This window comes from Anser cygnoides, chromosome 1 (assembly GCF_040182565.1).
Source record: "Anser cygnoides isolate HZ-2024a breed goose chromosome 1, Taihu_goose_T2T_genome, whole genome shotgun sequence".
Lineage (NCBI taxonomy): Eukaryota > Metazoa > Chordata > Aves > Anseriformes > Anatidae > Anser > Anser cygnoides.
This window is the reverse complement of record NC_089873.1, coordinates 92,166,672-92,177,486: the sequence shown is the minus strand read 5'-3', so window position 1 is coordinate 92,177,486 and position 10,815 is coordinate 92,166,672.

Sequence of the window (10,815 nt, the reverse complement as noted above, 5' to 3'; positions counted from 1 at the left end):
AGTGACACATTTTGTGATGAAAGACCTAGCTTAACATCTGGGATAATTCATCTGTGTGTTTGGGCTGCAATTGGATCACAGCTCTAAGAAGAGTAGAATGAGAGAAGAGCACATTTTTCCACAGACGAGCTTTATCTGTCCTACTCTCAGATAGAATTTGGAATTAAAGGAAGAGCCAGTCTGAAGTATTCTGGTTGATATTTTGCAAAATGAATCCCACTCTTTCACCATTCATGTCCAGAAAAGAATGAAAGTGAAATCACTTCTTGTTTATGTAACAGCAGTTGTAGTTTTTTTTAGCCCCAGGTCCCCTTCACCACTATTCCCCCATTTATTCAAAGACAAGAATAAGTTGATGTTGCATACATATGATAAAAATGACACTTCAACATCTCTGCTTCTCATTTATCAACATACATTGTGGTTCCTTGGAAAACTGCAGACTCATTGGTTTTAATGAGCTACATTATACCAATAAGCTACGGCAAATGATTTACCAGTAAGGCCTTCCTGCTTCTTGTTCTTACATGCCATTTACTTACAAAGATAATTTCAGTGTTATGTCTACACTATAACACTCCAGATTCCAGAATAGAAATACACATTTTGGCTTGTTGCTACATTACAGAAAACGTACATTACATTGCAAAAGCTTGTTCTCTACTAAGATAGTAAGTCTATTTTATCTAGGGAACTGAAGTAACATCCTAAGACAATCCACAAACCAGGCATACAACTCAGTGGAAAATGTGAAAGGTCATTACAAACAATAAAAGCTGTATAGATAAAGATTTGAGGAAAAAAAATCCTTATTTCTAATACATCTGTCCTGAAGCTCAGATTTTAATCCCAGACCAACCATTTAAAGGGGTCTAAGATTTTAATCCAAATCCACTTATTTAATGTCTCTAGATTTACTTTCACTTCTTTGAGTCTGATTGAAAAAAAAAAATCCACAGAAAACATTTTCTTTCAGTTCAAAGATATCAAAGGATTATTTTATTTTAAGATTTGTGATTTGAAATGTTTCAGAGCTTTGATCTGAGAAGCAATAATATTTAACCATTGTCCTACTTCCCAGTAAAATATATACCATTTCACAGGCATCCAGATTTTCACTAAGATTTTCTTCTGTTTGGTTAAACAAACTCTGCTTGAGCTTGTTATTAAGCAATTATTGAAAAACATTATCTCGTTAAATAAGTGGAAACTGATATAAGCATTCTTCAGTTAAGTAGATGATGATAAAAAAACACTACGGCATAAACAGAGTCCTCAGATATGATTAGGCTGTAAATTTCCTGATGAAATAGGGGAAGAAATAACTAGAAAATCTGGGGAAAAGTTCAATGGGAACTTGCATCACAGAAAGGTTATTTTGAGCTTGTGCTGGCTACACTCAGCTTTTTCTCAGGATCAGTTCTGGATCAGCTTTAACCATGGTCTTTTCCTACAAGTTTTGGTGAGCACACAGCCAAGCAGAGCTCCTTCAGGTTGCACCAGCAGTATGAACTAGTGTGCTACCACCTTAAATGAAACATAGCAAATGGTGTTTGTTGCTTGCCTGCATGCAGCCCACAGGAGCAGTGAGCAGCTGCTGCATTTGCACGTGGGTGACTATACTTCTCGGTGGACATCATGGGGCGGAGGGGGGGAAACCATTAAATACCTTCTCTAGGATGCTGCTCAGGTATCTCCCTGGTTTTAGGCATCACACTTACTTGCACTTTGCCTGCCCCAGAAAAGTTACGTGTGTAGCAAGTTGGCTTTCTACACCCAAAGCAGGAGCATGGGAGTTTGCACAGAGGGCAGCCCTCCTGCACCAGCTACAATCAGATACCCAGCAGAACAGCAATTCTGCCCAGCTGGCCGTGGAGAGCTGTTAATGTTTGTCCCAGCCATCTGATTAAGCACTGCTGTGCTTCTGAACAAGGGACATGAATATTTTCCTCTCTTTTCTGATCATTCAGATTCAGGTTGTTGAGATGTTTTACAGCTTAACATTTACTATACATTATTTCAACTTATTGTTTTCCAGAAGGAAAACACATTTTATTCCATTTTACCAGGACACTCTTCATAGTTCTGTTATAAACAACTGAGTCCCAAATAGGATTACAATCAAAGTTTACAATTTATTAAACGAATAGAGGCAAGCAAACAGTGCTGGTTGTGCCGGGAGTCTCTGCTCCACCAGGATGCACACCTGTTACATAAGGCGGCTGGTTTTTATGCTCCTAGGCTAATACATATTCATTACTACTTCTAGAAGAGGCAGGGTTATTATAATTGGTTTCCGGAATCCAAAACCCTCCCAGGGGCGCCTGTGTATCAGTCTCTGGTGGTCTCTTGGGGGTCACTCAGGCTGAAGGCTGGTGGTCTTCCTCCTAGGCTTTTGTCCTTCAGTCATCCTTCAGCTCCCCCTTCCTCCTTATTTGGAAGCCTCTGCGCCAGATTTCAGAAACTCTCGCAACATCCCATGCAGTAGTCAGCAGTTTTCTCTAAAAACCCCCTTTGTTCTCTTATCACCTAGACTCGGGCCTCAATGTTAACCCTTCAAATCCCTTAGTGACACGAATTGCTGGACCATTCCTTACAATCCCTCATCTTCTTTTTAATATCATCAATTTGTGTCTCTTCTTCAACCTTTGCTAGTAACAACTGGGTTCCATCAGTCAGTTCTCGGGGGGTCCATTTCTTAAGCGTCATTATTGACACATCACCTTTTTTCTCTACCGAAGTCATCACAAATTGGGTGCTATTTATTATTTGCTGTATCAACAGCGTAAGGCAAGGTATCATACAAGGTATAAACAATAATGTCATTACACCACATAAAAATAAAAATAGCGTCCTTTTAACCCATGGTCCACTGGGCAACCATGAAAACACATCCGAATCCATACCCTTCCAAGTTTGTACTGGGACATGGGCTAGCTTCATAATTTCCTTTGTTATCTGTTTAACCACTTTTCCATTGTCATGAATCTGTAAACAACAATTAGAATCGTTCAGTTTTCCACACACTCCCCCTTCTTCTGCTAGTAAATAGTCTAAGACCATCCTATGTTGAAAGATAGCATTTCTCATCTGAGTGGATTGATCAGCCAAAAGATCCAAGGCCGTCGCTGTTTGATTGGTTACAATTTTGAGGATAGCTTGCAACCTAATTATTCGGTTCAAATTATAAATAGGTTCTCAGGCTCCCGATACCACCTCATTCGGGTTCCAGGTAGCTGGCCCATAATGCTGTATGATTCTTTCAGGAGGCCATTCATCCTTTCCCCATTTTTGGGCACTATCCCCGGATAAGGAAGTATCAATAGATCGTTTTACTCTGTTCAGGTCATCATATAATCTTATTCCTAAATGATTTCCTTGTGTTTGTGACAATAAAAAGAACAAGGGTCTTATGTATCCCACATAGCATATTCCCGACCAGTTTCCGGGTAGCCTCTTGTAAGCATGTTTGCCACACACCCAATAATGTCCCTTTAGGGCCCACGTCCCATTTGGAAAAGGACCATCCCATCCCTCTTTACCCTTTGGGGCGTGATAATACAGAGTGTCCTTGTTACCGAGTGGTCCTGTTACAATGCCTGCCCCGTTTGTACTCGTATATGCGCACTTCCAAGCTCCCACACTGGGTTTCCACTTACATTTACAATTCAGTTCTCTTTACTGGCCTGTCATATTATAAGCTGACCAGAAATGTTTAAAGAACACTCGCCTCCCATTCTCATCCTGCCATTTCCAGCAATAGACTCACACCACATGCTGTTCCTTAGTGGTGTTATCACGCTGGCAGCTCAAGATTTGACTGTCAGATTGTCCCCCGCTTGTGCTCTTGCCACAGTTTCACATCCGGATCCAAAAAATTCCCTATATGAGCATTTCAGCCAAGTCCCATTTCTCTGCTGAACATGTGTGGCATTCCATTTCCCACTACGTGCTGTACAGTTTATAGGACTACATCCAGGATCGGTACAATCATATCTGGGGGACAGAGTCCAATTGCAAATGCTTTTTCCCACCGCCACTGTTCCTGTTCTGTTCAAGCAGTATATACCCCAAGCTAACGAGTGCAATTGCCATGGGCCTCCTTCCTCTTTCCAAAATTGTGTCCCATTATGAACTTTGCTCAAATTACTGACCCACCACTTGGGTTTGACTGGGCCTGCTACCCAGGGCCAACTTTCAGTTCCCCCCCGGTCTTCCACAAATCCAGCAGTTACTAAGGTTAAAGGCTTTGGCCACTTCCTCCCCCAGAGTGAAAAAGTTATTCCTCCATTCTTGCCCATAGCCCAATTGCCCCTGTAAAAACAATACCAGGAAGTATAGCATTTCTTATCCTTTTGCGCCGTCCAATCTTGAAAGCGTGGGAAATGCCTTCAATCATGGGGTTGGGCCTGCTTTCAGAGCTTGTGTTACCATTCAGCCTTTCAGGGTGATCCAGCTCCTGGAAAACTAATCACAATTTTATTATGGGTTTAAAAAAAGGTTCTTATGTTACTTTTCTCAGGACAACCTGACCTTAGTGCGGGAGAAGTCCGGTCGAGGCCCTCTCACTCGGCGGTCAATACCTGTAGGGGTTGCCTCCCTCGGTAGACCATACACACTGCAGTGGAGGGTCCTACCCCAGTCTTGCCTTCTCCCTTTCCCTCCTTCAGACTTGTCCTCTTTATCCGGTGCCCTTAATTCGTGCAGAGACTCATTGCCAGAACACTAGTTCCTCTTTAGTCTCAGTTTCAGTTCCTCGGGAGTGGACTCAACCTTCCAGGCTTCGACAGTTATTGGTCCTTTTATTCTGGATGTGTGGGTCCAACCCCTTTCTGCTGTTCTCACAGCTGTTTCAGTAGTAAGTAAAACAAGGTACGGTCCCCCCCACTGGGGGTTCAATGATTCCTCTCTCCAGGTTTTTATTAAGACCTTGTCTCCTGGTTGTATCTTATGAATAGCAAATCCTAATGGTGGTGTTTGAGTCATCATCCCAATTTCTCTTAGCTCCTGTAATCTCCTTCCAATGGTAATTATATATTCCTGGATACTACGATCCTCAACTACATTGTTCCCTAGGGGCATCCCTTGGGAATACGGCATACCATATAACATTTCATATGGTGATAATCCAGTCTCACTGTGTGGTTTAGTTCTTATGTTTAAAAGTGCCAATGGTAAGCATTTCATCCAGGGCAGCTGTGTCTTTATCATTAACTTAGCCAATTTTTGTTTTATTGTTTGATTCATCCTTTCTACTTTCCCTGAGCTTTGTGGGTGCCACGGAGTGTGGTATTCCCACTGAATACCTTTCAAGGGGTACACCCTTCGAATCTTTGCAGCTGGTGTGAGTATGTTCGATTATTTCCACACAATTGTGTTCCAACGGTCCTTCTTCTGGAACAGTTCCTAGAAATACTGCTGGATTTAACAGGTTAGTCGTTTTCAAGGTTACATCATCTTGTTCAGTTAGGATTGCCTGATATTTCATCATCCGGCTGGGTGATAACCAGTGGCCCCCTTTTGTTCTAAAACGGTTGTTACCATATGTGGTACAAAAACTTCAATATGTTTTCCCATTTGAAGACAAATAATTTTCTACTATCTTTATCAAGCGGTATGCAAAAGAAGGCATCCTTTAAATCTATCATGGTAAACCATTTATATTTCTCTCTCACAGATGTTAACAATGTGTAAGGATTAGCTCCTACCGGGTGAATGTCCTTTGTTATTTCATTTATTGCTCTAAGATCTTGTACTAATCTATACTCGTCATTCGGCTTCTTTACTGGAAAAATTGGAGTACTGTATTCCGAATTACATTCTTCCAGAATCTGATATTTGAGAAACTTGTCAATAATTTTCACAATCCCCTGCCTAGCTTCTATCTTAAGTGGATATTGTTTGATTCGAACAGGTTTGGCTCCTTCCTTTAATTCCACATTTAACGGTTGTGCCAGTTTCGACTTCCCTGGTACATCTGTTTCCCGTACTGTTGGTATAACTGCATTTTCTACTTCTCTTGGAATATTAATTAACAAAGAGTTTATCTTTGATCATTAGGATTTGTCCTACTTTGGACTCAGGTACCTTCATTATTAATTCTCCATCCTCAAAGGTTATTGTTGCATCTAATTTAGCTAATAGATCCCGTCCCAAGAGTGGATTCAGGCATTCTGGTACATACTAAAATTCATGGGTTAGTTTCTTACCCCCAAAATGCAAATCAGGGGATTGTAAGAATGGCCGTTCCTCCTCCTTCCCTATGGCTCCAATTATTGTAGTTGTCTTAGTTCCTAATTGTCCTTTTAAACTATTTAACACTGAATATGTTGCTCCTATTGCATTTACAGCCTAATTAACACAGAGAAAGAAGCTCCCGTAACCAACAAAAAATTCAAGCCTCTGTCTTTGTTTCCTAGCTTTATTTCAACTAGTGGACCTGCTAGGGTAGATGCCCCAGGTCCCCATCATTCCTGACTGTTGTAAGTTTGTCCTGCAGCCTAAGACAATTTCTTTCTGATATCAGGGGCCGATTGCCCTGGAAAGAGGCTAGCCAATTGCCTCTGTTTGTTTTCTGAAGCCAGGTCCATTTTTTTCTCATTGCATTTCAAAGTTGGTCCAAAAATTCAAACATTCCATAGGGGTTTCTTTTGGACCTTGTTGGAACAGATTCTCAATTCCCAATTTAACCAGATTTTGGTATTTACATAATTTCTGGGGTGGTTAGGGTCTCAGTGGGGGGGGTGGGTCGGTCAGGGGAATGCAATTGTTGAAAGTTCCCTGAGTGGTCCCATTGGCAGTCTGAGCTCACACATGAACTCAGGTTGTTTTAAGAGTTAACTGCTTTTCTGTTTCCATGACAACTCTCTTGGACCCATCATGGTCCCTCTGCCCCAGAGGGCTCACACCCATTATTTTGAGATCTCAGCCTCTGGTTGAGGTGGAACTATTAGCATTCCTACATCCTCTTTCCCTGCTCATTCAGCTTCAAACAGCTCTGTTAAATACTACATGCCACACAACCTTTAACACCTTCAACAACCCTTTTAACACTTCCTTTATCTTTCTCCAGCCTGTATTTTTCTAATGCCAACACCAAAGGCTCAGTCAGGGGCCAACTTAATTCCATACCCTTTTCCCTCCAAAATGCTGAAACAACATATCAATATACAACATTTCATCCTATTTTCCTTCTCTCCTCAAAAACAACATTAATTGCAAGACACTGTTATAGTCGATTGACCCATAAAGTGGCCATTTAGTTTATATAGTGGCCACAATTGATTGCAATACTTAGTGGAAATCCTCTTGCTTTCTGTGCCCCCATTTCTAACAATATCCCTCCAATGTGCCAATATGCACCCAAGGAGGCTTTCTTTTGGACATCTTTGTTTTGGATATTACCCATTTCCTTGATTTCCCATTCCCTTTTATTTATTTATATTAGTTACTGTCCCTTGTTTCAATTTCCACGCAAACCTTTTTATTGCAGGTTTTTACTATATTTTACAAATCTTCTTCCCAAATGTCCCAATTCTCTGGGATTAAACTCTTCTTTCCACATACAAACTTTACTATTTCAGATTATTAATGAGCCCCGTTCCAATCATAAATCCACAGGACTTCAGAAAAACAGCTGAAGCACTCAGCCTTCCATCTTCTAGACAAACAATAACACCTTTTTCAGAAAATTTACATTTCAACAAGACCGAATTTCAAGCTGAATGTTAATTTTTCTCATGCAGTTTGTTAGTAAGCCTACACAACACAAGGAATCACTCCTGTGTGTCCGTCAAGATGGGGGTTTAAAAGGTATTGAGGCCTAAATAAATTTGCTCTCCCCCTTCTTACCAAATTCCCAGAGCTCAGGCCCGAACCACCAAAGAAGTTACTCTCCGTTCTACCACTTTGATAATCAGTCAGCCCCCCTCCCCCGATACTTGGGAAACCGACCAAACACCACCGTGAATATACCAAATCTTCTAAACTGTTACTTTAATAATGCTTCCACCTTCCTCCTTGTCACACTCAAAACATTTAAAAACAAAATAGGATTACAAGATGCACCACCGGGGGTGGATTGTTAGAATATAGAGGTGGTAGGTTATCCAATGACTCCCATTTATCATCTTTTTCTTTATCCATTTTTTTTTTTTTCCTCTTCTTCTTCTTCAAACTTCTTGTCTGCTTTTAGTGTAAATATTGAGGCTGGAAAAGGACATGAAGTCCTGATCCGTAATTCTGCATAATCATTTTCCTCCTGGCTAAAAGGTTCCTTTGAATTAATACGTATATTTAAGGCCTGGCAAATCCAGTCTTCAAAGGATTCAAAAACAGGCCAAAAGACATGTGGTCTTAAAGGCTCCTTTGGCCATTCTATCATACAATACTGGATCATTTTTAATTTACTTTTTCCTTTTCTGGGGCCCCTATCGTTCCAATTTCTAATCATTATCCCTAATGGAGTTTCTGGTGGTATGTCTGGTAATTTGCTCCCTTTTCTCTGGTCCCGAGTCTTCGATTTTTTCCGACCCATTTAGGAATTTTAGTGTGGCAATTCCTACAGCCCTTGGTTGCCTTAGTGAGAGTGTCTTGCAGGGGGTTTAGGACCTATCACCCACCCACGAATCCTATAGGAATCGCTTCGGTCCTTCACCGGCCAAGTCCCTCACGGGAGATTGGAACCACGGTTAGAAGACCTCCACAATCGCTTCGGAACTAAGTTCCGTCTCAGTCACACTCTCACACACACACAGGCAACTCGATCCCACCCAACTGAACAGTATACGCTTTAAATACTTACAACTCCGTCATCTTCGTTTGGATCTTCGCGCACAGAATTATGGGCAAAATATAGTGCTGCAGCTGGCAAAGGGAGCTCGTAAAAAAATCTAAATCTTTGCTTGCCCTTATTCACGTTCAAGATGGCATTAGTCCCAACCTGACTCGAACAGGAGCCACCAAACGGTTGGGGCGCCCCTCCTAGATCAAGTCAGAATTCAGGAACCAAGACCATCCCGGACGAGCCCCCAGTTGTTATAAACGACTGAGTCCCAAATAGGATTACAATCAAAGTTTACAATTTATTAAACGAATAGAGGCAAGCAAACAGCGCTGGGTGCGCCGGGAGTCTCTGCTCCACCAGGATGCACACCTGTTACATAAGGCGGCTGGTTTTTATGCTCCTAGGCTAATACATATTCATTACTACTTCTAGAAGAGGCAGGGTTATTATAATTGGTTTCCGGAATCCAAAACCCTCCCAGGGGTGCCTGCATATCAGTCTCTGGTGGTCTCTTGGGGGTCGCTCAGGCTGAAGGCTGGTGGTCTTCCTCCTAGGCTTTTGTCCTTCAGTCATCCTTCAGCTCCCCCTTCCTCCTTATTTGGAAGCCTCTGCGCCAGATTTCAGAAACTCTCGCAACATCCCATGCAGTAGTCAGCAGTTTTCTCTAAAAACCCCCTTTGTTCTCTTATCACCTAGACTCGGGCCTCAATGTTAACCCTTCAAATCCCTTAGTGACACGAATTGCTGGACCATTCCTTACAGTTCCAAGTTTTGCTTGAGCTGTACTGAACTTCTATAATCAAAGGGATTCGTTGCAAGCCTTGAGCATTTTAACACAGAATTTTCCAGGGGGCTTTCCCTAGCTTTCACTTGAATTTCAGTTTTCATTCTATTTCTTTCCTTGTGATGTGATGGGTTAGTTAAGTGCAAGTAGTTACTAAAAGGCAAGTTTTTGAGACAAGCCTGCTTATCATGCCCTTAGAGCCTCAGCTATTGTTTTTGGTTTTCTGTCCATGTTTCTCCTTGTTTATGCATAAGAGGTGCTGTACCCGTGCAAATTTACAGCCCAGTTATTGTGGTGAGTGTTATTGAATCAGTAATGTCTTTTGTTACACATCTTTTAGCAACAGCCTCAGTTGTCCTGATGTCATCCATGCTTTTCTGATCTATTTCTTGTCTTGTGCTTCATTTTACAGCAATGTTTTCTGTCTCTTTTTTGCACGTGTTTATGGAAGAAACAAGGTTTGCATTTGCTTCTTTACCTTGTTAATGTATTTAACAAGGACTTTTCTTGTACTTATTCATTAAAAACAAATAAATGAAAACCCCTACCAAACACAAAAACTTGAGCCATTAGCTCACATCACAGCTTAAAATGGGATCAAGAATTTGCTTGTGCAAGTCCATCTTTTCCAAACTGGAGCTCTGCTCTCTAGTACCATTTGCAATTGTTGTGGTAATGTCTCTTTTACTGTTAGCTGTCTCAGGACTGTCTGGCATTTTGTTCCTTAAATGGACTTTTGTCTCACAGCCGTACAGCAAGTGTGGTTGCATTTGATGTCACGTAATCAAATGCTGACATTTGCTCTCTGGTATTACAAGCCTAAGCCTTGGTCTGTTGGCCACATCCAGATCACATATGGCTTACTGAACCTCAGTGTGGGTCGTGCTTTGTGCACTGGATGGGCATATTCCCAACTGGTTGCAAGCATCCTGCCCACTTCTTGATCCAGGAAGTAGTCATATCCCACGTGTAAACCGCAGGTGGGGGTTAGAAATGATCCCTTCACCTTCAAGAGAGAACAGACTTACATGTTTTGGCATGGCAGCGATTTAACTGAGAGGACTTACATGGGATCTCAGTAATCAATTTCCCAAGAAAGAAGCAGTGAGATGGCCTCTCTCTTATCAAGTGATCAGAGCCTGTCAGAAACCTCTCCCGCACTTCTATCTTAGAGTGGCTCAGAGATCTTAGCTTGCATTTCTAAAAGGCAATAAACAAATGATGAGTTTCATTGCACAGTTGGATG